General features: G+C 49.6%; 1 protein-coding gene across 5 annotated transcripts in view; it reads left to right on the top strand.

The window, feature by feature from the left end:
• PTK2B (protein tyrosine kinase 2 beta) overlaps positions 1 to 24,285 on the top strand; it is a 115,420-nt gene that overhangs the window by 34,945 nt on the left and 56,190 nt on the right. Inside the window, exon 1 of one of the 5 annotated variants that reach the window (XM_045576960.1) lies at positions 18,035 to 18,052. The exons of the other annotated variants lie outside the window; for them this stretch is intronic. The gene's annotated coding sequence lies outside the window, so the exon portion shown is untranslated. Of the gene's footprint in view, positions 1 to 18,034; positions 18,053 to 24,285 lie in introns of those variants that run through there. 5 annotated transcript variants of the gene reach the window in all.

Genomic DNA, 24,285 nt, shown 5'->3' with positions numbered 1-24,285 from the left:
TGCACACCCCATATTGGGGATCGAGCCTGCAACCTGAGCATGTGCCCTGACCTGGAATCCAACCGTGACCTCCTTGTTCATAGGTTGATGCTCAACCACTGAGACACGTCAGCCGGGCACAGTTCTATTATTTTAATGGTTCTGCTCATTTTTAACACATTGCTTGGACATCTCAATTTAGTCAATATCCTCCTCCTCCTTCCCAAAGTGGAAGGACTTTATGGCACTTTGACTCAAATATTTCTCCCTTCATCTCCTAAGGGATTGTCAACTCCCGTGTCAGTGTTATCAACTTTTCAATACTTCTTTCCCCAGTTTGGCTCTTGGAATTATCTTTGACTTCTCATACTTCTCCCCACCCTAGATGAAATATATTTATATTTGATTAAATTAAATGTAATTTGAATATATTTACATTTGGCTAACTAAATGTTTCAAATATATTTTTATTTTATTAAAGTAAATATATTTCAGATATACATTACATAGCCCTGAATCATTCTATAAACTCCAGTTCCTGATTTTCTAATCTATGAGTGGCATCAACATTAGAGCTTTCTCCATTGTTGATTGTTTGTCTGTGTGGCTTGTAATTTTGAATTATGTGTGTGTATCTGTGACAGGTGGGGGTTTCCATGGATTTGATTGTGAAACCATCCTCAAGTTTTGCTTTTCCTCTGCCCAAATCACTTGTCACCATTTCTGGTTTGTTTTTATTTAACTACTTGACTGAAATTTCCACCGCACATATGTAAAATGTCCCAGGCTTTGTTTTAAATTTTTTTCTTTCTTTTTTTTTTTTTAAAACTGAGCCACAGGCAGAGGTCAAGCTTCCTCACCTTGGTGGCCTGGGTGCAGTGTGCTATCTATTCTCTGTGCTCAGCCCCTGACTCACAGGGTCTGAAGCCGATGATAAATACACCTGTATAACCAGCTCCCACACCTCATAGCTTTGGCTCCACTCACCGCTCTGAATGTGAGTCCCCTCTGTTTCTGATACCTGAAAAATTTCCCCTTTTTCTTGGGTGTGGCTGATATTTTTGGGATTCGGTTTCTCCGGCTTTGCTACACAGGCATGGAATGGGCCTGATCTCCGTGAGGTCAGTCTCTCACAGTGACTGTCTCCTTCTTACACAGCTGGAAGCTCACTTTCATTCTTTCAGTCACCAAAGGTCTCAGAACTTAACACCCAAGGAGGGAGACAGCCTTGAATGTAAGGAATAAATGTGAATGTGTAACTCCGGCAAAGCCAGCTAACAAAAGGCACCACTCTAGGCATGGATGCCCTAAGAGGGGCCTGACCCGGCCAGCAGTCAGGAAAGGAGAAGCCCAGGTGTCTCAGAGGCCAGAGGAGAGCCTCAGGGGGCTTCAGCTGCAAGGGTGGGGCTGTCACCAGGGCCCTCCTCCCCCCCTCATTCCCCTTCACTGTGCCAGGTCTGTCTGACTTGGCTGCTCACTTTCTCCCCAGGGAGGTAGCAGGAGCCCAGGGCGATCAAACACAACGGGGGTGAGGGTGGCTGGCAGGACTTCCCCTGGCACGATGTTCTAAAATGTGGCGAACTACCCCCAAATCATGCCATTTGTGCTGTAAACCAAAAAGAAAAAAGGGATGTGAAACACTAATCTACAGAACCTCGCACCTGGTGTATTTTGATTAGTGGGATGGAGAAGTAAAAAGTCAGAACTGTATTTCCTTTGCCCTTTGGACCTAGAGTTGGGGATTTATTCTCCTTCCGGATGACAACCAGGAAAAAGGACCCTCGATTATTCTCTAACTAAAACATTTTGGTCATTCTGCCGAAACCGGTTGGCTCAGTGGTAGAGCAGACTGAAAGGTTCCGGGTTTGATTCTGGTCAAGGGCATGTACCTTGGTTGCGGGCACATCCCCAGTAGGGGGTGTGTAGGGGGCAGCTGGTCGATGTTTCTCTCTCATCAACGTTTCTAGCTCTCTATCTCTCTCTTTTCCTCTCTGTAAAAAATCAATAAAATATATTAAAAAAATAAAATAAAACGTTTTGGTCATTCAAATAGCCCATGGGGTGATGAAGAGGAGAGTGGGGAAGAGTTGGCTTCTTTTCTTTCTTCTTTAAAAAAAAATATTTTATTGATTTTTTTTACAGAGAAGAAGAGAGGGGGATAGAGAGTTAGAAACATCGATGAGAAAGAATAATCCATCAGCTGCCTCTTGCACACCCCCTACTGGGGATGTGCCCTCAACCAAGGTACATGGCTTAGACCGGAATCGAACCTGGGACCTTTCAGTCTGCAGGCTGACGCTTTATCCACTGAGCAAAACCGGTTTCTGCAAGAGTCGGTTTCTTAAAGGAAAGAGCCCTGGGCTGGGAGAGCCACGGCCCAGCTCTCCCTCCAGCTTCCTGCTGGGACATGGGTCAGGGGCCCCTGGGAGCCAGGCCCCTTCTATGTAAAATGGGGAAGTTACGCTTAGGGGGCAAGAGGGACCCTTTTATCTCTGGCATCCAACATAGTCTCCATGTTGGGGAGATGGGGTGCTGCTGAGGCCCCAACTGTCCTGCCTTCCCGGGGTTCCCAGTGAGCAACAGTCCCCTGGGCCTATCGATTCCCGGGCTTTGGAGCAGCCTCCCTCCCCACCTGCCTGCCCCCACTTCCTGTCACTGATAACCCGGATGAGCCAACATGTTCCCTCAGGAATGTGTCTCATCCTCAAATCCATCTGTGCAGCCGGCTCTGCCCAGTTGTGCCAAGAGAATGCAATCTCTGCGTCATGAAGCGAGGAGCTGAGTGTGCGCCCACGTGGTGTTTATTAACCTGCCTGGGCTGGGTGGTGGGAAGGGAAGGCCCTGGTCTCCCTCTGGAACTTCCTTGTATGGACGCAGATTGCTAACTGGTCCCTGGCAGGCCTGCTCTAAACCAGCGCTGCCCGGAGCCTCCTGCCCTTTGCTGACCCAGTTTGTAACCCCAGAGGCAGGGCCCGCAGGGTTGAAAAGTTTGTGCCTGTGCCACTGCCAGGAGCCTGCACTGCCCAGGCCTGGTTCTTCCCCCGCCCCTTTCCCCAGTCCTCTGTGACAACCTGTTCCCTTCTCTGCACTTCCTGGGCGTGTCTCACCCAGAGGCTCCCTGTCAGCTTGGCAGGTATGTGTCATTTCCTTCTGCTGGGGGGACCCAGACTCTCAGTGCACCTGCCCAGGCCGGGCCCCTCCCCAGGCCGGGGCGCCTCCCCAAGGCTGGGTCTAGGCTGATGGAAAGGAATGAAGGGGCTGGTCCCTGGAGGCCACAGCACACGAAATCCTGATAAGGCTTTATTGTTTGGGTGAACTGATTGCCTGCGGGAGGCTTTCTGTGCTTTCACGGAGAGATGCTTGGGAAAAGCAGGGGCCTGGGACAGTCTGTTTCATCTTGTTTTCTGCCACCTGCACCCCCGTCCCCAAACCCACTGCCGTCCCCAGAACCGCTCCCCGTCCTCCTCACCTGTCCCCTCCCTACATCATTGGGACCCTTTGGCTTTGTGGGGAGCCCCTGGGGAGGCCAGCAGGAGGATGCAGAGCCTGTGACTGGGCAGGAGGGACCCGGCCTCACAGGTCCATCTCTGGCGGAACCGGTGGGTGCTTCTCTCTCAGACCAGGGGGGCAGGAGAGTCAGTGTGCAGGCATGGAGCCATTGCCATGTGAAAGGTAAAACCTCTGCGTGGAAATGAGCTCTGCCAGCATGGTCTCCCTTCTTTGTGTCAAGACAGACCTGCTGTGCCCACAGGGCCAGAGGCGGCTGGGAATTCTTGTGACATTGGTTCCTGAGTCAGGTCTTCCAAGGCAGCAGCCACGCCTGCTCCCCTCAGGGTAGAGAATGGGGGAAAGTGCAGCTCTCCCACGGGGCCTGGGGCAATGCCCCTGCTGGGGGAGGGTCCAGGAGAGGGACCAGCGCATTCTATCTATCGGCCATGGGACTTGTGTGGTCTTGGACCCAGCTCTGAGGGCCTCGTCTTGCACTAGTGGGAAGGAATTTTCTGGGAATATCTATCTGGGGAGGCGAAGGGTCTGAAGATCGCGAGACTGCTTGAAGGACTTGACGCAGGTTAGACGGGAGAAGCCAGGAGGAGCAGGGGAGCTGTTTTCCAAAACCGAAAGGAGGTTAGGGGAAGCGGAATGAGTTCTGCTCTGTGGATGTCCAGAAGACCTGGGAATTGACAGAAAAGTGTAATTGGGGTAAATATAAAAGAAGGCCTTCTTATCGTTAGAGGGCAGAGCAGTGGAACAGCTGTTAGTGAGTAGTGAGGTAGTGAGCTCCTTATCACATAATAGAAGAATTCCAGCAGCAGGGAGCCAGGAGGGAACTCCCGCCCCAGCCGGAAGTTTGGACTGCATGGTCTCTGACTGCTCTCTCCACTCTAAGCCTCTGTGTCTCTGATTCAGGTCTAGCCCTGCCCTTTCCTCCAACTCTACAAGGTTCTTGGAACCCTTCTCTACCTTTCTCACCGCAGGCCTCCTTCCTTGAGCGAATGGAGATGCTGGTCTGGCCGGTGCCCGTGCCTGGGGTGGGCTGTGTGCCGACTCTTAGCAGAAGCCCCAGAAATGTCTGCCACGTGCGGAGCTGGTGCAGTCACCAAGCATTTCTGTTGCCTGTGTCTGTGCATTTTTGCTGGTCATCTCACCCACCCCGAGTCCTGAGGGCCAAGATTATTCTGCCTTGTGCTTGCCGATGAGGAAGTAAGGAAATACTGGGGCCGCTGCAAGGCTAAGATTAGACCTGGACTCTGCCCTCCTGTTCCCGATTCCGTTTGTGGAGCGCTTGTGTGCATGTCCAGGCTTCGAGTGGAATCCCCGTGGCAGCTCTGAAATGGCTGCATTATTGTCCCATTGCACAGAGGAGGAAACCAAGGCTCAGAAGAGTTGGAACTGTGTCTGGGGCACAACTAGGAAGGGACAGAGCTATGCTGTTAGCTCCTTCACCAGGAGCTGCGAGGGACAACCACGCGTGTGCAAGGAGGGTGCCCCAGGCAGCTGCAGAACAAGAACCCAGGGGACTGGCTGGGGCCATTCAGTTCCTTACTCCTAGAGGAATGATGGCTGCTTCATATATTTCTGTTCCTGTGCTAAATGCAACTGGGGGGAAATGTATAAGTTACTATTCCCAGCTTGTGAGAATCCTGTGTTCCCAAGCACTGAGCCTAACGTTTATAATAAGCCTGATGTGCCTGATACAGAGCGAGAGTTCATCTTACTGAAGGATGGGAAGGAAAGCTGTGACAAGGTGAACCTGGAAGTGGGCTTTGCAAAAAGTAGCCATCGACAGGCAGACATAGAGGGCTCTGGGGGTGGGGGACATTGTGTTCAGGGTCACAGGGACCAAACAGAGCCGGGCGCCTGAATTCTTGAGCTATTCTTATGAAAGCGTGATTGCCATGCCCTCCCCCCCCCCCCCCTTTTTTTTTTCTACCACCTATGGGTGGCTCCAGTCCCAGACAGAACTTTCCAGCCCAACCTTCTCAACCTCTGGCTTGGTGAATAGCCTGGCCGTGGACCCACGTTCTGTAGGAGGTTGTAGGTGACTTGGGCTCCTCCTCCAGTTGGCTGCCAATTCCTCTGGGTTCTAGAAGTCTCCCTTTATCCATGCCTTATTGTTGCCTCCCCATTCTGGGGGAGATGGTAATTCTTGCCTAAATCAATGCGTCAGCCACCAGATTGCTGCCCCAGGGTTTTCCCTTGTACATCTGCCTAACCCGGGGCGCTTTGATTGAAGGCTTGTCAAGGAGCCTTCGCTTTTCTGCTGTCTTGCCCACAGTCATTCTAAGTTTTGCTGACAACCTTCCACGCCCACCTCCTTTGTTTACAAACTTACCCGCCCAGGAAGGCCCAGCTGGGAGGCTGCCCTTTCTCTTTGTCCCCGCCCCACCTCCCAGGTATAATTTGACTTGTGCCTCTCTGGTAGCACTTACCACACTTTGCCGTGGAATTAATCATTAATCTATGGACACGTCTGTCTGCCCAGCTTGGTTATAAGTCACTGCATCACAGTTTGCTTCCTTTGCATTCTCTCTCCTGCCCATCCACTGGGTGGGGACGCAGCGATGCTGTGGAGGTGATGGGCATCGCAGCCCCAGGCGGAGCGCGGGCAGAGCAGACCCCGGGAGAGCGGCTGCACCAGCACAAAGCTTCACCTTGGCACACGCAGCACGTGCTTTCTGTGGGAAAAGGAACGCTGTAGCAGGAACAGGGACCGGCCAAAGTCCCGGCTGCCTTCCTCCTCGAGGGGACAAAGTCCTGTGTGCGTCCTGGAGACTCGGTGTGGTGTCCGGGTTAAGGACGGAGAAGACAGACCTGCCGTTTCCTAGCTCCATGACACGGGGAAAGGGGAAGGTTACTTACGGCTCATTGCCTCTGTTTCCCCACGGGAGCATGGCAGGAGAAGAATAGCACCAACCTCTTTGCTTCGTTTTGAGAACTCCGTCAATGCAGGTTTTCCCTGCTTATCCGAAAGTAAAGCATTCCTATTGAAACCCTCTGTAAACGGAAATGGTATAAATGAAGAAGCAATTGCCATTAATGTATGATGTATGAAAAAAAATTTTTTGAGCATTCCCAGATCTCCCCCCCCCCCCAAATAACCTACCCATTCATACCGAATACCACATAAAAGGGAAAATAACACTCACCTGTATGAAAGGCAGGCATGACGGGATAAACACGCAGCCTGTATAACGTGGGGCGGGGCCTTTCTGGGCGTTCGGGGTGCTTGCTGCCTCCATAATGGCTCACTCACTGCAAAACCAACACTGAACGCTATTTTCGCAAAAGTGAGCATCCTCTTGGGATTTCTCCCAGCTAATGAAAACAGGTACTAATGTAGGTCTTTTGTGAAAGCGACGTGGCATGAGACAGACTTGAAAAGTGGGGCATATCTGTATTTCTAACCGGCACACAAAAATACCCAGAAAATGCTTATTATTTTGAAGTTATTGTTACTCATAATCTGTGCCCCACCTAGAAGGCAAGAGCACACATCTGAAAACTAGGGAGGCGGGAGATGCCCCTTGTGACAGGACTATGGATGAGAGGCTGGGCATTTACCTTCCTGTCAGGGGCCACAGAGGGGACACTTGGAGGGTCCGGATGTGAGATAAGGAATGAGGGACTGCGGACTTAGTCCTGAGAAGAGGACTTAAAACAGCACCAGTTATACCTTATTGTTTTCTAGTGTTTGCCATCGACACGGCCACAGATATATGAGACCTCTGGCTGTCAACCCTGGCAGCCCTTCCCCCTCTCCCTCCCCCATCTCTTCTTGACTCTCAAGTTCCAAGGAAGCTTTTCAGCTCCCATTTCAAATAGGACAACGACCCACCTGATTGATATCCCACTTCCTGCAATTGACAGGAAATGTGAAACCCAGAGAAGCAAATCCTGGCTTGGAACTTGGGTCTTAGGGTGACATTCTACACAATCTGCCATCCCTCCACCCCGCCAACGCCTGCTCTGGTCTGAAGGTATCTCCCCACAGACGCGGAGGTGGTCAGGTTGTGAGGGTGGAACCCTCGGGAATGGGATTCCGAGTCCTTAAAGAGGAGTCCCCAGGCAGCCCCCTCTCCCCTTCCACCCTGTGAGGACACACTGAGGAACTTAGCAGCTAGAACAGGACCCTCCACTGACCGCGTTGGTGATGTTGGTGGTCATCCTGCTCTCTAACTTTCTGACCCCGGATCTGTGAGACATACATTTCTGTTACTGATAACCCCTCCGTCTGTGGTATTTCGTTACAGCCACCCAGACGGACTGAGACACCATTCCAGGGGTTCTGCTGGTGGGGGGTCGCCTTCCCCCGGGGGAGGCTGTCTACTTCTTTCAAGGCTTCTGTCCTCCTTCCCAGCTCCACGGGTTTTATTTATGCTGACCTAGTCAGTTTTGTATGTAAACCGCAGGGCCCCTCCAGGTAACACCCAGCTTCTGGATCTTGTGGTGGTAGGCCAGCCTTGGCCTAGTTAGGCTGAGGAAGTCTTTCAGCTGGCCAGGTCAGGGTCTGCCAAAAATGCTGCAGAGTCCATTCGAGGCCAGGGTCAGAGCAGGCATCTGGGTGGGGAGACTTCTAACCTGCATTTCCCCCTCAGAGGAAGTTCCTGAGCAGGGTTCCTGTGCAAGGTCGCCTTTGCAATATGCAAATTGGTTGTGAGCAAGCCTGTATCCCCGAGAGAGGCAAGAAGTCCCCCTTTGAAACTCCTGAGCACACAGCACAGAGGCTGGGAGAGGATCCTGCCAGGTCAGGGGCTTCGGCTCAGGTTTGTCTGGGGTGTTTGTCTGGGGTGTGTGTGTGCGGAGAGGAGGGGGTGCAGTTGTCTTGGATAAAGTCTTCCTTGCTCATTTAACTCCATCTCGTGCAATTTTTCTTTGTGCCTGCGGGTATACACACAATCTCATAAGACAGCATGCTTCACCCTCTTGGGTTGTCCTGTTCTCTCTCCTGCACTCAGAAAAACTTGTGGGGAAGGATATTCAGGAATAGGAAGAAGAAAGCCATTTGTCATGCCTGGCCCTGGGACCCCCCTGTCTGGGAAGAGCTGATCACTCTCACGACGGCCTGCGAGTGACCGTGTGGGCCATGCTCCGCTCTGTAGATGGTCAGCTCTGGGCCCTGGGGACTCTGGGAAGAAGTGCTGCTGCCGTGGGCTGGAGGAAGAAGGGGCCAGCAGGGCGGGAGGGGCTCCTTCCAGGCTCTTCTCTGCCCCTGTCCCTTGAAAAGGGCTGTTCTAACCTTGGTTTCCACAGATTTCTCTGTCATTAGAGGCGTTTCTCAGCATATCTATTTTGGAGCTGCAGCTGGCTGCTTCTCAGAATAAACAGAGCTGTGATATTGGGATAAAAGCAGAAAGGCATAGCATCTCCTCTTAATGCCTTCCCTCTCCCCCATGTTTTCCAATCTCTGCTTCCCTCTTCTTAAAAGTCTCTTTGCCCTCAGACCCCTCCTGCCTCATTCCCTGCCCCGGGGCTGTCCTTCTACCCCTCTTACAATCCCAGGCTCCCCTCCCAAGCTTGTAGGGGCCCTGCAATGGCCAGACTCTTGCCTTGGGGACACCAGGGCCTGCAAAGAACTCAATCTATGAACAGGAGTTCATAGATTCACGATGTAAGCTGAAGAATGTAAGAGCTGGTCCAGCCCTTCATGCTTAGATGAAGCATGAGGTCCCCAGTGGGGATAGGCGGTGCTCCTGGGGTTTAAGGTAGGAGCTATGACACCTTAACGGTGACATTTTCCTCATCCCTTTCCACGTCACTATCAGACTGTCTGTGTTGTTCTGAAATCATTGAAGTGGGAGCTTGCCCCTGCAGGGGACAGGAAAAAAAAATCAGACAGTTGTTTGGGGCACAGCCAATGTGGGGTGCCTGGTGTATTTATGGACTGAAATGGCTTCCATGAGGGACAAAGGCAATGGGGGACACTTTCTGGTTCCCCGGAGGTCGGAGGGTCTAGTGAGTAAGGAGAGAACGAAGAGACTTGTGTACTAGTATGTGGCCACATTTAAGACCTACCGTATTTTTCGGACCATAAGACGCACTTTTTCCCCCCCAGAAGTGGGGGGAAAAAGTCCCTGCGTCTTATGGTCCAAATATAGCCTACACATATACTTAAAAAAAAAAAGTTTTTTTACTTGCCCGGCTCTGTGTGGTCTCTGTGTGCTTGCCCGGCTCTAAAATGGTTCTAAATGCTGCTGTTTGTTTACAGGGTTGATTACATGTGTTTATGACTATGATGTTGGGTTTTAATGCACATAAAATATTTTAGGACACTATTTGTTTCAGAATCTTTTTTTCTTCATTTCCCTTCTCTAAAAACTGGTGCGTCTTATGGTCCGGAGCGTCTTATGGTCCGAAAAATACGGTAGTTACTCACCATTCCTTGCTGTGCCTTCCACCTGAAGTGGGTCTGACAGCGTATCAGTGGTTGTGCAGCCTCGTTCTGGTCTATTGGGACTCCTTCTCTGACTTTGCCTTGGTCCTTTCCCATCTCCCGGCTCTTTCCGGTGCTGGCTGCAGCCTTCTCTTGTGAGCTCTTCCCAGCACTCGCCACCAGGCCTGCGTCTGCAGGCTGCTGTGCAGCTTGACCCACATGGGGTTACAGAGGCAGAGGGAAGGAAGTGGTCGTTTCTAGAAATTGTGTGCATTTCCTCAAAACCTTCTGCCTTACCAGGGCCAAAATGATCAGCCTCACCTCAATGGCTCTATGATCTGGCCTCAGCCTGGGCATCGGACCAGCCAGTCTCCTCTGCCTCCGGAAGCAGCTCCGAGAAAAGGGGACAAGCCAAGGCCACTGCCGTGGGTTTCCTTTCTTGCTTTAGTTTTATTTTTAAGCATGAAACTGTGATTAGACTCTGAAACTAGTCTTCAGAAACCACAGTGGGCCACCCAGTATCAGAACTGTGGGGGGTAAGCGGGAGGCACTGAGCTGTGAAGGTCCTACACTTTGAGCGCCTGCATGGCTGAGAGTTGAAACTGTGAATGTCAAAGTCAGGCACTGGACACAGCCTGGCTCTCCCATGCGCCCTGGGAGAGGACAAAGGATCAGGAGTGTGGCTTTTGAATTCAATTTGTGTGTCTCAGTTCCACCATTTCTTAGCCCTATTGACCTTGAGCAGGTTATCGAAACGTCTCTGAGCGTCAATTTCCTCATTTGTAACATGGGGAGATTAAGAGTACCTATTTTGAATTAACAGTACCTATCCCTTAATTCAACACATAATGTATTGAGCGTTTCCTCCTGTCCAAGCCCTAATCCAGGCACGAGCACACAGTGGTGGGAAGGACTACATGGCACCTGTCTTGGTGATACTTGTATGTTCTGATAAAGGAGAGAAGCAGAGCAGAGAACCAGAAAAGGTGTTTCTACTCTATAAAATGTTTAGCCTTTTCTTCAGATTTATAGTTCTCCTTTGGTTAAGGAGAGCATACTAATCAAGGTTTCCTAAAGAAACAGAACCAGTAGGATATGTATGCATATGTCATATATATGGCATATATATCCCAAATATATGATACATATATAGGACACATATATGTGTGTATATGTATAAGAGTATTTATTATAAGGAATTGGCTCACATGTTTATGGAAGCTCTAGGCAAACTGGAGACCCAGGAGAGGCAAGGGCAGAGCTCCAGTGTGAAGGCTGGCAGGTTTGAGACTTGAGTTTGAGTTTGAAAGGCAGGAAAAAGTCAATATCCTACTTCAAAGGCCATTGATCAGGAAGGATTCTTCCTTATTCCAGAGAAGCTCCGCCTTCTTGTTCTATTAGGTCTTCACCTGATTGGATGAGGCCCATCCACCCTGGGGAGGGCAATCTGCTTTCCTCAGTCTACTGATTCAAATGTTAAGCTCACCCCAAGACACCCTTACAGAGACACCCAGAATAATCTCTGACCTAATATCTGGACACCCCTGGCCTAGTCAGGTTGACATATAAAACTAACTAGCACAGGGTATCATGGTGGGAGGAAGCTGTAGCTGAGAAAGCCCTTGGGCTGAGCACCCTGTCCTGATGAGGAGGATTACCCTGGCTGAGGCCAGGACAGGATGCAAAGTAGTTGACCTGGGGCTGAGTCCAATCCAATGATAGCTGGTTTGGCTCAGCGGATAGAGCGTTGGCCTTCGTATTGAAGGGTCCTGGGTTTGATTCGGGTTAAGGGTACATGCCTCTGTTGTGGGCTTGATCCCCAGTAGGGGGTGTGCAGGAGGCAGCCGTTCAATGATTCTCTCTCATCATTAAATTAGTTCTATCTCTCTCTGTCTCCCTACCTCTCTGAAATCAACACAAATTTATATTAAGACATTAGAGATTTCACATTCAAAATCTCACAAAATCCTAGAAGTGATTGCACGGAGACCAGGCATCTTTCCAGGTCCGAGTGTCCTTTCTTCTCCTTCAAGCTTGACCCTCAGACATGGGTCTTTGTATGAAAACTTCTAGAGCCACAGACTCATGAAAAACATGACTCTTGACTTATGAGGCGCAATGAAGGAACTGGGGGTGCTTAGACAGGAGAAGAAAGGACTCGGGGTACCAAGAGCTGCTTTTACAGTAAATAGCTGTCATGCTGAAGTGGGATTGAACCAATTCTGAATGTCCCCAGAGAGCAGGAGTCCAACCAGGGACTGGCAGCTGTGAGAAGGCAGGTCTGTGGTGAGCATAACGCAGTCTTTCCCAGCAGTGACAGTGCCTCCGAAGAGGAGGCCTGGCGCACGAGGCAGTAAGGCCCCATGGCTGAGAGGGCAGCAGGGGCTAGGGAAGGAATTTTTTTTTTAATCACTTTTTAAAAAATATATATTTTATTGATTTTTTACAGAGAGGAAGACAGATGGATAGAGAATTAGAAACATTGATGAGAGAGAATCATCAATCAGCTGCCTCTTGGCACACCCTCTACCTGGGATGTGCCCGCAACCAAAGTATTACATGCCCTTGACCTGAATCAAACCCAGGACCCTTCAGTCCGCAGGCTGACGCTCTATCCACTGAGCCAAACCGGTTTCAGCTAGAGAAGGAATTTGATTATTAGACCAAAGGTAGACTGGACCAGGAGTTCCAAACCTGTCCCATGCGTGGTACACGGTGAAAACACAGGTAGACTGGAGGGGTTGCACACAGGCCCAGCGGTTCAGGCCATGGCAGGTCTGTTCGAGGGGACCTGGAATTTATTTTAGGCAAGTGTGGTAAGACATGCAGGCTCGGAGATGACTGTCATAAAGGAAGCAGTTTATACTCACAGGTCCCTAGAAACAGGAGGCACGGGTCACTATGCAGGGCCACCTGGGGAAGCACCAGGTAAGTCAGGAAGCAGAGGGGGTGAGGGAGAAATGTGGGTAAGAGTCCTCAACATGATTTTCTTGGGAAGGAACAGGTGAGACAGGGCAAACAGGCTTCAGTTAAGATAGGCAGTTTGGATAATTTCCATGGCGGGGGTGTTGGGGTGGCACAGAGCATGTTTCTAGTTGTCTGGTATCTGGTGGCCCTTGGGGTGACAAGGGCAGGAGCATGGTGGTCTGGAATGTGAAGTAGATAAAGGAGGAGATGGCGGTGTGAGCTCTGGGTCGGCTGGCATGCATATGCAAGGCACCCTCTCAACAACTGGGTTCTCACTGGAAGGAAGAGTCCAGAGTCAGCAAGGCCCAGAGGTCAAAGCAGAAAACACAGAAACTAGGAAACATGGTTATTACAATGTCTGACCACATACCTGATGGTCTCTCCACATTCGCCGGCGGGTGAGAGCACAGAACAGGGTGCTGTCTGCTATCTTTCTGTGCCTGAGCTGCCGTGATCAGATAGCGCATTCAAGCCTGAGGTGACCGAGGGTCCAGACTTCCTTCCTATTTCTACAGAGAGGATGGTGGGAACAGAGAGGTAAACCGGCTTGGTCAAAAGATCACGGCAAGTTGCAGAGCAGGGCCTGGAACCCAGTGCTCTCTTGGTCATGCGTGTAGTTGGAAGGGACTGGAGGTAGCAGGCATGGGGTCCTCATCCGTTAGAGTTTATGATAGGATTACACGACCTACCAGGCTTCTACCTGCAGCCTCCAGGGTTCCCGGGGCAGCAGACCCGGCCTGGAAATCTCTCCTGATTCCCCCTACCCTGCCCTGGACACAGCAGGAAAACTTAGACCCAAGCCTTAGACTGGGACAAGAAGACCTTATGCAGATCCCAGCTTTGCCCTGCACCAAGGCCTGGCTTATTTCCCTTCCCGGGATTAGCCTTACCCACTGTGATCCAGTCATTCCTAACCTGCTGTGTATCACCTTCCCTGTCAAAATAAAGATTTCTGTCCCCTTTGCCCCACCTGCTCGTTCTGATCAAGGATCTCAGGGCAGGCCACCTGTACTTGTAACCATCTTACCCTGAGGGGTACTCACCGGACTGTAAACCACCAGACTGTAGGATCTCAGGGACCCACTCCAATGCTAAATCCTTTGGGCCGGTCCATGGGTGTAATTCATGAACACCTCACGGCAGAAGCAGTGGGGGAGGGGCGAGGGAGCCAAAATGGCTTCTTAAGGTCACAGCCACTAGCTAGGGAAAGGGTGGAAACCAGAGAACCCAGAGCGCCTGCCTGCGACAGTCTGCTGGAGCTACGGAAACAAAATGCCACAGCCCTGCAACCTTAGCAGCAGACATTTATTCCTCACAGTGTGGGAGGCTGGAAGTCAAAGATCAAGGCGTCAGGAGGGTGGGTTTCTCCTGAGGCCTCTTTTCGCTCACAGATGGCTGCCTTCTTGCCACGTCCTCACATGCTCTTTTCTCTTCATGCAGCTGGTAGCTCTCTGTGTGTCCAAATTTCCTCTTCTTCTCAGGACACCAGTCAGATTGGCATAGGGTCTACCCGAATGGCCTCATTTTACCTTAATCACCATCTCCAAATGCAGTCTCCATCCTGAGGTCCTGGGGAAAAGGCTTCGACATAGGAAGCCCCTAACCCTACCACCTGGGCTGTGTCCTTCCCCCAGCTCTGCATGCGTCCCCCGTGGTGGCCTCTCTACCCTCAGGTAGGCACTGAGCCCTGCTCCCCGCCGTTGTGAGCCCAGCTGTGTATATACTAAGTGCACTGTGCCCATCCACACCTGGCTCAGTATTCTGCTTATATGACCTGTTTGTTCCCAAAAGGGCCATGGGCCTCAGCAGAAAGCAGGGAAGCCTGTGTTCCAGACTCTTTATTCCACTCACCTGGCCCACAGCCATGTTCAATTAGGCGTGTGACGAATGATGGCGGTGTTGACAGCCCAGAATAGAACCCGCGAGTGGGAGGTTAATCTGCTCAGCCAGAGCTGTGGGGACCCAGGCGTGTGTGGTTGCCACCTCAGCTCAAGGCTGAGCAGGGACCAGAGTTCGGACTGAGTCCTGAGCAGGAGCCACAGCTGTGCCTGCAAGGCAGTGGGCGAAGGTCCACGGGTGTGTGACTTCAATGCCCATGGAGCTCTAAAATCCTAAGACCCTAAATCTAGACCCAGAGAGCTGAGAGTTTCAGGGCAGGCTCCGGGCAGGAAAGCCGTGGCTGCCCTCCCAGGGCCACTGCTGGGAGGCTGCATGGCCTCTGGTGTCATCATTGGTGTCAGCATAGCTTGTCTAAAATAATTTCTATGGGCTCTAGCCGGTTTGGTCAGTGGATAAAGTGTCAGCCTGCGGAATGAAGGGCCCCAGGTTCGATTCCGGTCAAGGGCATGTACGTCAGTTGCAGGCATATCCCCAGTGGGAGGTGTGCAGGAGGCAGCAGCTGATCAATGTTTCTCTTGCATCACTATTTCTAACTCTCTATCCATCTCTCTTCCTCTCCATAAAAAATCAATAAAATATATATATAAAATAAAATGAAATAAAATAGTTTCTATGGGCTTCTTGAAGTTGACATTAAAATGTGTATGAGCGGCTGGTGGTCCTGGTATGGGATGTTCGGTGCCTTTCTGAGCCAGTGTCCTCTCCCTCATAAAGGGGCCAGCAGCACCTCCGGAGAGCAGAGGAAGTAGGGCCAGCTTTGAGAATTTGTCACTTGTGACTGCATGTGTGCCATGAAAACACAGACTCTCTCTCAGGAAAGGCGGGCACACTGGCTCAGGCTGGAAGAAGCCTCTCCCAATAGGCCAGCCCACAGGGGGCAGCGGAAGGTAAAGACCAGGGAGGTGTTGGATGCAGGCATGGAAGGTTCTAGAAAACAGAGGCTTCCTCCTCTGATTGACTCTGTGGCTGGCTGGCATCATAGTCCATAGGGATCGCTTGGGCCCCAGCAGGTACCAGGGGACTTCCGTTGGGGGAGACGGGCCTCCTGACAAGGACCCAGGTCCTTAGTTCTGTGGTTGGGCGCCATTGCAGGTTCTGCTCGGCTGCCCACAGTGAATATTTCCACCTTGATGTCTCTGAACACAGTTTTCTCATCTGTAAGACAAAGGAAGTAAAAACAGATCATTTCTAAGTCCCTTCAGCCCTAGTTCTCACCACCTGTGGCTTTCTATCTTAGTAGTTATGTTGTCTCTCTTATCATACCCTATATCCTTTTTCTTTACTTCCTAACTACTTCTCATCTTTCACATTTCCCAACCTCAGAACCTTCACGTCTCCCTCAAGAACCCAGGGTCTCTCCTGGTGGCTAATGATTGTAGCTCTTGGAATTTTAAATCCAAAGAGAGCACTTTGGGGAGAATTTAATGTGGTCCAGTGGCTTTAATCTGAAATCGAGAGCCACTGAAAGGTGTTTTTTTTTTTTTTTTTTTTTTTTTTTTGTGTGTGTGTGTGTGTGTGTGTGTGTGTGTGTGTGTGGAGTTCTGCAAACCTTAGAAGCATTTTCAGCTAAACACTGAAGAATTAAGCCACCTCAAGAACCAGGCTATCATTTTTAAGTTTGAGATATTCATGCTTAAGACCTTATTAGAAACACGTTCTTCTCACGTAATCCCCTCATGTTGTAGATAAGAAAACTGAGGCCTGGACAGGTGAGGTGACTTGGCCAAGTTATCTAAGTGTCTTTCTGGCTTTGAAGTCGGATGTGATTCAAACGAATTTAAATGCCCTAGCTGTTGTTTGCATGGTAACCAGAACCTTCTCAGTCCACAGAAGGAGAGGAGTCATAGCTGGAACTGGTTTCTTTGGGGTTTTGGAAGACCTGGACATAGACATACCCACCACATTGCCTTCTCACTCATTTCTGCTGGGCCTCCTGGCTCACCCTTCTGTGCAAGGAGGGCCCACTTTAGCCTCTCCACTGTCGCTGGGCCCTTTCTGGGCTCTGCTCTGCTCTCTCTCCCACCAGCCTGTCTGTGGTGAAGCTGTGGAGAAGTGGGTTGCTCTTAGTTCTTTTCAGACTTCCTGTGTCTTCAGAAACCTCAATGAAAGAAGAGGCAAAGGAAAGGGGCAAAGACCGTTGGGTTAAACATAGACTTACATCCTTCGTGGGGGAACTGGAGTCATGGTTTTTAAAGAACTAAAGCCCAGGATGCTGATGCGCCACGCCCCTCCCTTCCCTAGTTGGCTGCTGGGGGCTGGAAGTAGGTAGTGGGGTCCTGGCTTCTCAGTCTTGGGTCAAACGTATCTATAGAGGGGGCCAAAGTGACTCTTGAGTAGTATTTATCATTGAAACCAAACCCACCAAAAGGAGAACTTAACCTTTCTACTATAATTGTCTGAATTTTGTGTCTCCTTCTTTTGAATACAACCCAGTTGTAACCATGGGAGCATATTTGTGTAGCAAATATGCATATAATCCTCGGAGTTTTCATACTACTTTAATTACATGTGCTTAAGTAGTTTCCTTATCTTTTAAAAAAATAAGTCTCCTTATCGTTTTAGCTTTTTAAAAATATTGTTTACTTATTTTTATTGATTTTGGAGTAGAAGGGAGAGGGAGAGATAGAAACATCAATGATGAGAGAGAACCATTGATCGGCTGCTTCCTGTATGCCCCCTACTGGGGTTTGAGCCCGCAACCCAGACATGTGCCCTGATCAGGAATCAAACCGTGACCACCTAAGCCATGCTGGCTGGGCTCAATTACCTTTAGGACAAACAGGAATTAATTTATGATGGCAATTCTGTACCTGGGTGAGAAAGTCATAATTACGCATCTGTCTTTGCTTCTTTCTTTTCTCTCTTCCCTCCCTCCTTCCCTTCTTTCCTTCCTTCATTTTCTTTCTTTCTTTGCATGACACATTGCTGAGTTACCTGCACATAAACTCCTATTCTCAGGGTCTCCTACTCAAGTTGTGACTCCCCAGGGACCCTAAGGGTCAGCTCCTCCCCGGCCTAGCCTGGCCGCCTGGCTCTGAGTGTGTATGATGTTGGGGCCATGAGACCTTTCTCTTCCAAAGCTCTTTTCAAAGAATAACTGATTTGCCACCTTTCAGGCTCAGGAAATTTCAGGTTGGGTTTTCCCTTAGTATTTTATTATGTTTTTCTAACCAGGGAAGAAGAAAAAAAAAAATCCTATGGCAGCTTCAGTCGTGGTTGGGAAGATTGTGAGAAGGGCTATGAGCTGGGGAATTCCTTGCCACTGCACATAGGGTTACCCTTCCTTGGAACCGTAAACAACCAGAGATCCCCCCCAACTTTCCGATTTTCTGAGCTGTGAGCAGCTGAAACCACCTGTTACTTTTCTTTCTATTTCCCCATAATGGGCTTGGGTAACAACAAAAAGTTAAAACAGAAACCACTACTGTGTTCTGAAACCAGAGCCTCGGAAATACCCAGAAAGGTCCTGCATTTAAAACTGGAAACTCGCTGAGAGGGATCACTACTCCCAGTATTTGTTGATCGTCACTGAGGGGGTGGGCGGTGGGGGGAGTTACAGAGGAGCTGGGAAGGGGGAACCTATTCCAGCCGAGAGTCCTCATAGTACAGTCTCTCCGAAACTCAGTGCTCGCCAGTGAGACCAGGGCTGACCCAGCTGTCCTCCCCTCGCCCTGGGTGTGCATCAGAAATACCTGGGATGGCATTTAAAAATACGGACGGCTGGGCCCCAGCCCCAGAGGTCTCCCTTCACTAGTGTGGGACTACAGCTGGAGATCTGTCCATAGGCATATGTATACATTGTGAAAGAAAAAGTACTCAGACACTTGTTAAAACGAGTACAGCAGACTTCACGCTGAGGAATACTACAATGGGCTTGCGCACGGGAAAGAATGGAGATAAAACGAGGGAAAGTGGGCATTTGTAGCCAGGAGCAGGGTGAGGTGAGTGTGTGAGGAATTACTAAAACGATTGGGTAATCTTTTCTAAATTGGCCTAACCAGATTCTCCCTGAAGGCAGGCAACAGTGATCAAATATCCCCCAGGGGCCGGGGCTGGTATGTGTGTGGGCGAGACGTTTGATCAGATAGAAGTGCACTTCGCTATGGCAAGGGGGAGAATTCTGGCGGAACCCACTGAGCAGGATTCTTGCTGAGGGACAGAGACAGAAGCTGAGGTATTGGTGTAGTCGAGCAGAGGATTCAGAGAAGTCTGATTGCAGTTTGATCGAGGAGAGACTGTCAATATCTACATAGACACATGCCGGCTGCCAGAGTGAAGAAGCCATGGGCCTGAGGCTGTTTGGGGTCCAACAGCCCACTCTTCTCTCCATGAGAATCATGGCCCTGGGGACATTACCCCGGGGTGTCTATGGGCCAGGGCCTCTTTTCAGGGAAGTCCCAGACTCTACTTGCTGTGTGACCTATGGGAAGTCTCTTTTCTCAGCCTTGTTGCCTCAGGGTGAGAACAGTTCCTACCTGCAGATTTGTTATTAGAATCGAATGGGCTGATCGTGCCCAGGGTTGGTCTAGGGCAGTGGTCGGCAAACTGCGGCTCACCAGCCACATTCGGCTCTTCAGCCCCTTGAGTATTCTAATGCCACTTTTTTCAAAATAGACTTGCCCAGGCCGAAAACCAACTTCTGCGCCTGGGCCACGAAGTTTCAATCGCACTGTACGTGCGTGCCCGTACATGGTATTTTGTGGAAGAGCCACACGCACGGGGCCAAAGAGCCGCATGTGGCTCGCAAGCCTCGGCTGGCCGACCACTGGTCTAGGGAAGTGCTCTTTGACAGGCACACAGGAGGGGAGGGAGGGAGGAGGTGGACATGTGCTCAGAGATGGAGGGGAGTCCTGTGACGGTGGGGCCAAGCCCGCTGCTCCCTCAATCCGAGGCGTTGCCGGTCACTCTGTTTTCTTGGAAGATGGCCCAGAGTTGAGGATAACTTTCTTTAGTTCCAGGGTTCTCTGGGCAGATTTTATGTCAGTATCATTCTATCCTATTCACTTTAATCCTGATTTTGGGTAGGATTCAGAAACCTAGTTTTCAGGATCATATCTTCTCTCTAGTCTAGCTTTGGGATAAGTGGACTATCTAGTCTCTGGGCTACATGGAGAATCCAGGAAGTAAGACTGTCTGAGGGAAAGCTAGAGGCAGATGATAGAAAGAGCGCTCACTTCTATCCTTGTGGAAGCCACTTACTAAAAAAAAATAAAAAAAAATCTATATTAACCAATAGAACAGTAAGAGAACTTAAGATTTTTAACTGTATGTAATTCTAAATATAGATGTATTTTTATGTACCTGTAGTTATAATCAGTATGTTAACTTCCTATCCTGTCATTGAGTATTTTTATATAAATATTTTCATGCATTACCACTGCTCATATTGTTATCATAGAGCATATTATTATTATTGATATTGCTAGAATGGCTCCTGAGCATTTTTTTCTGATTTCACTACCTCACTATTTATTAAAAAATAGTACAGCTATGCCTTGGCCAGTATTGCTAAGTGGTTAGAGCATTGACCTGCACACTGAAGGGTCAAAGGTTCAATTCTTGGTCAAGGGCATGTACCTGGGATACAGGTTCAGTCCTTGGCCCCAGAAGAAGCATGTGCCTGAGGCAACCAATCGGTGTGTCTCTCTTACATCGATGTTTCTCTCTCTGTCTCTCCCTATCTCCTCCCTTCCCACTCTTCTTTCTACTCTCTAAAACAACAACAACAACAAAAAATCAATGGAAAAAAGATTCTCAGGTGAGGATTAACAACAATAACCAAAATAGTACCTACCGCTAGGAACATCTCTGTGCAAATGATCCATGCCCACCCGTTTAGATATGTGGGGGGCATTTCCCAAAGTTGGGTGACAAGATTGACACATGTGGGTTGTTATATACTGAACTAGCTTGCTCTTCAGAAAGCCAGCTCTGAATCAACAACTGGCCATTGAACCACTTCAAGCCAATAAACATAAGTTCTGCTTGTTTTCCTCTCAGTAACTTGGCTTGTTGAATAGGTTTGTACTGGTGCCTCGAAGTTGTTTTCCTTAGCATTTTTAACTGCTGAGGATTTTTCCATCTATTTTTAATTTTTCCAAGTCTTTTCACACACAGGTGGCATCCTGTTTGTTTGATGGGGCATCTAAATTGCTGTTTTATCCAATTCGCATGAAAATGAAAGCTGAGTGCTGCAGTGTACAGATGGGGGACATCATCATGTTTAATGGTTTTGATATCTGTTTACACAAAGCAGATTTGTAGTGCATCCTGCGTTTGCAGAGAGCAGCAGATTGGGGCTTGGCAGGTGGAGAAGCTTGTTCAGAAGATGGGTTCATTGTTTTCCGGGAGGGAATAGACGAGGGGACAACACCTGTACCGTTAGACGTGGGCTTGTACTTTTTGGTTGAAAAAAACAAACACACACCACACTACTTGAGCTTACTTTTTAAAAAATTATTTTATTGATATTTTACAGAGAGGAGGAAGGAAGAGATAGAGCTAGAAACGTCGATGAGAGAGAAACATCGACCAGCTGCCTCTTGCACACCCCCTACTGGGGATGTGCCCGCAACCAAGGTACATGCCCTTGATTGGAATCGAACCTGGGACTTTTCAGTCCACAGACCGACGCTCTACCACTGAGCCAAACCGGTTTCAGCTTGAGCTTACTTTTTATTGTCATTTGTTTCTGTGTATTAAACGTATCATAAAATATAACTTAAAAAATTCTATGTCGCCATCATTGTTATACATATTAATACATAAAAAAGCTAGCATTCCCTTTAGGGCTGCATGGCTAGAAACTGATGCGCTTATGTGTTAGTTGCTGTTGGAGCAGCATTCCTGGGGCCGCATGAGGAAAGCAGGGTGCTGAGTGACCCTGTTTTGGCACAGGAATAGCCTTGATGTGTGGACACAGAGGCCAGGGCAGCGGGCTTACTGATGGCACCCGGGCTGCAGGCTGTGTCTGTTGGGCTCAGGTGGGAAATCTGAGTCCTGGTCCTGCCTCCACCACTTAACAAAGGTGACCCTGGGCCAGCTGCTCAGTCACATTTCCTCATCCTCCCAATGGCAGTGACTTCTGCCTTGGAAAACACCAGCAGGACTGCCAGGGGGCCAGCACTCGGGAAAGTGGCGCTGTGTGTTCTGCAAACACAAGAGACCCGCTTCCCTCCTATCTGTTGCACTTTTTTTTTTTTTTTTTTTTTTTTTTTTTTTTTAACTTGGACGTGGATGAAGAAGTTGGCTCTGCCCTTTGCATGGCAGCCCTACCACTGTTTAACACCAGCAATCCCGTCATCACTCCTCTTCCCCTTTAGTTTTCAGGGTCTGCATCATGTGACCAAGTCTCCAGCCACAGGGGCCTCTGAATGTCCTCACCCTAGAACACAATTTTTCCAATTGCGGGGCCCTGGACGGGCAGTGCGCAGCTGCGGTCATGTCCATGCAGAGCCTTGGGGGGAATCACTGCTCTTATTTTAAAGACATGCTGGTCACCTCAACGCTGCATGGACTTCTTTGGCAGCCACATCACAGTGACTAACCATGAGTTCACAGCCTAAGCCCCACTTTAAAAGTCCATGTCATTGCTAAACCACATCTTCCTTGTCCCGGCCTGGGGAAGATTTTTTTTTTTTTTAAATCTACATGAGGAACTTCACATTTATCCCATTTTGCAAACTGCATTTTGTAACGCTGAGCCTGTCTTGCCAGCCTGTGTAGATTTAGGGAATTCTTTGTGGTCTGCCCGAGAGAGAGTCACTCTCTCTCCTACTCCTGTGCTCAGCGTGGTGCTTCAAGTCCTGTAAACACAAACTCCTTGATGCCAAGTGGAAAGGTGTGAACAAGGCCGATTGAAACAGCACTCAGTCCTCAGCTTACTACGCACCCGTGATCAGCGGTGGTGGAGAGGGCTCACCTGACCAGTTAAGAACACCGCTCTTGGTCATCTGGCCTTACTAACCGCTGGGGAAAATGGGGAAGAACCCTGTCAAATACCCAACTGAAGTGTTGACTCATCATGGTATCAAATTTCCCTGCTCAACAGCCAACACCACAGTGCACACAGGGAGGGGACGAGATTCACTGGAGTTGAAGGCTGGGAGAGAAGCAAACGTTTGAGACCATGATTTGAAGTGGAGAGGCTCGAGAGGAATTTAGTTTGGGGTTAAAGATGACAAAGAGAGTGTTTTGAAAAATTACAACTTTTAGGAGATCGGGTAGTAACAGAAGGTCCTTGGAGGGAGGAACACATCTTAAATTCCGTGCTTCCGTGCACCTTGTATCCAGCTGTTTGGAAGTGTGGGGCTGATGCCACTGCAGGGACCAGGTGACATCAGGGCCACAGGCAGGTGTGAGGCAAGCGATTCTGAAATCTGGCCTCCGAGGACTCTCAGTGTTCAGGCAGTGGTGTGCACAGCTCTCACCTCCTGGCAGCACCCATTTCTCCCCAGGTCTCTTTCAGTGAGTTCAACTCGAAATTAGCGATAATGGAAGCATTTACACCAGAGAAATTGGCAAAAGCGACAACTCAAGTCATAATTCCCCCGGGTTGTCAGTTGTGAAACATGCCATGGCCTCACTCAAATTGCTCCTGCTGCCTCCTAGCTCATGCCTGTGCTTTCGCCTATGGCCAGAATTATATTTTTTTAAAATGAAAATCTGCTTCTCCACACGGTAAAGTTTAAATTCTTTAGCCTGCTGCCATCTTCTCATCTCATTTCCCAACAGCCCCTTATCACTCTCCTGGGCAGCCCTATATCAGATCATCTGGTTTCCGCACCTTGCTGTGCCACCTTTTCCTGAATTCCAGGGACCCCCGCAAGCTCTCTTCTGTGCTCTTCTGGCACCGAGCTTAGACCCTTACCAGCTCATATCATGCTCTAGTTGTTTTATTTTCATTGTTTTTCCTCTTCACTAGACTATGAGTCTCTGGTAGGCACGGACCCTCTTCTGTTTATCTTGGTATGTTCAGAGGCTGGCCTGCCTTTCCTCCCACCCCCCACTTTGGCCATAGAAGGCAGGGGCAGGGGTAGTATGGAGGAAAGGAGGAAGGTGGAAGGAAAGAGGGGAAGGGGAGAAGAAGAATAGCAAGAACAGAAAGAAGGAAGTAGAGGAGGGAACGAGGAGGGGGAGAGGAGAGGGGGAATGACTGAGGAAGGGAGAAAGAAGAAAGGAGGGAGAAAAACAGGCCAGCCAAAATGACTCAATGAACTGGCAGATAAGGAGTAAGGTGAGTGGTTTTTTGAGGGGCTGGAGAAGCCGTGGAGGCCACGGGTCACATAGGAAGTAAAGAAAACGCTGCTCAGCAGCAGGGATCACAGTCCTTGATCTAGTGAGGAGAACAGAAATGCCATTAACAAGGAAAAACAAGTCATGTATCCCTGTGTCTCCCCTCCTGCCCCTGAAGCCAGCCCCTGGTCAGCTGGCCTCCCAGTCGGCAGGTACTGGCAAGAGAATGGCCAAAACCGGTTTGGCTCAGTGGATAGAGCGTCAGCCTGAGCACTGAAAGGTCCCAGGTTCGATTCTAAGGGCATGTACCTTGGTTGCGGGCACATCCCCAGTAG

This window comes from Pipistrellus kuhlii, unplaced genomic scaffold (genome assembly GCF_014108245.1).
Source record: "Pipistrellus kuhlii isolate mPipKuh1 unplaced genomic scaffold, mPipKuh1.p scaffold_m20_p_8, whole genome shotgun sequence".
NCBI lineage: Eukaryota > Metazoa > Chordata > Mammalia > Chiroptera > Vespertilionidae > Pipistrellus > Pipistrellus kuhlii.
The sequence above is the reverse complement of the archived record's forward strand: the minus strand, read 5'-3'. Positions and strand labels throughout refer to the sequence as shown.